This window comes from Gossypium hirsutum, chromosome D06 (assembly GCF_007990345.1).
Source record: "Gossypium hirsutum isolate 1008001.06 chromosome D06, Gossypium_hirsutum_v2.1, whole genome shotgun sequence".
Classification (NCBI taxonomy): domain Eukaryota; kingdom Viridiplantae; phylum Streptophyta; class Magnoliopsida; order Malvales; family Malvaceae; genus Gossypium; species Gossypium hirsutum.
The window spans coordinates 27,857,782-27,859,258 of record NC_053442.1 but is presented as its reverse complement, the minus strand read 5'-3'; the positions used below and the strand labels follow the sequence as shown (position 1 = coordinate 27,859,258).

The 1,477-nt window shown below is 32.8% G+C and overlaps 1 non-coding gene across 1 annotated transcript; it reads right to left on the bottom strand.

Moving 5' to 3' along the window:
- Positions 1-1,095: 1,095 nt before the first annotated feature.
- LOC121218960 (small nucleolar RNA R71) lies at positions 1,096-1,201 on the bottom strand. The gene has a single exon (XR_005915441.1). It is a non-coding gene; the product is annotated as a small nucleolar RNA R71 (small nucleolar RNA).
- Between the last annotated feature and the right edge of the window lie 276 nt (positions 1,202-1,477).

The following is a 1,477-nucleotide window of genomic DNA, read 5'->3' as shown; positions in this document are numbered from 1 at the left end:
AATATGCATGTTTTTATAAGTATAAGACTTCGAGAGAACTTATATAATATTCCAAGTTAATGAATGATCGAGTTGCCATGTAATTTTTCCAGAACATTGTAAAACAATATAAAAATTGAATTGAGCCAAGTGTTGTAATTGTTCTAGCTTATTCATATTATTGTTATTAAAACTTGTGAATTATTGTTAAACTATTTCATTCCATTTAAGTTAATTCATTTGCATATAGTTGATTAATTTAATTTTAACATCCATTACCTTAAAATATTATGTTTTCTTAACCAACTTGTAAATATTAATTTTAAAATTATTGATTTAAACACGGTCTCTGTAGAGACGATACTCTTTTTACTTACTTATTACTTGATAACGATTGTGTATACTCGCACATTCCGTCGCGAACCAAGTTTTTGGCGTTGTTGTCAAGGACTGTTAATTTAATCATTATTTGTGAAATTATCTCTTGCAATTTGGTTTATTTATTTTTATTTTTATTTAATTAATATTTTATATTTTTTAATTTTCTTTTCAGGTGTTTATGAGCATAGATCAAATCATCAATTTACTCCTTGTAGACCTTGAAATCAAGTGGACATTTAGACAAATAAGACAAGATAGACTAGCCCAAAGACAAGCCATAGAAATGGACCTTGAAAATCAAAACGAAGTTAAAGGGAATTGAGTTGCCAATACTCGTAATCCAATCCTTATTGTTGATGATAGGGATCGAGCTATAAGGTAATATGTTGTGCCCCCTTTTTGATGAGCTTAATCCGGGAATTAGGAGACCGAAGATAGAGGCACCAGAGTTTGAACTGAAGCTTATGATGTTTCAGATGCTTCAAATAGTAGGCCAATTTAGTCAAATGCCTATAGAAGATCCATACCTTCACCTTCAATTGTTCATGGAGGTGAGTGATTCCTTCAAGATAGCCGGTGTAACTGAAGACACATTGAGATTAAAGTTGTTTCCATACTCGTTGCGAGATAGAGCACAACCATGGCTTAATTCTTTACCATAGAACTAAATTTCTACATGGCAAGAATTAGCAAAACTCTTTCTGGTTAAGTATTTCCCACCTAGCAAAAATGTTAAGTTGCAAAATAAGATCACCACTTTCCAACAAATGGATGATGAATCTCTATACTAGGCATGGAAAAAGTTTAAAGAGTTACTATGCAAATACCCTCACCACGGGATTCCACATTGCATTTAGCTGGAGAGATTTTATAATGGTCTCAACGCACACACTAGGATGGTGGTAGATGCTTCTACAAATGGTTCTCTCCTTTCTAAGTCTTATAATGAGGCTTATAAAATTATTGAGAGAATAGCCAGTAACAACTACCAGTGGCTGAAAAATTGAACAGCTTCAGGAAGACAAGTAGCAGGAGTGCATGAAGTAGACACCCTTACTTCACTCTCAGCTCAAGTATCTTTTTCTCTTCAATGTTGAAACAGTTTACTACTAACGAT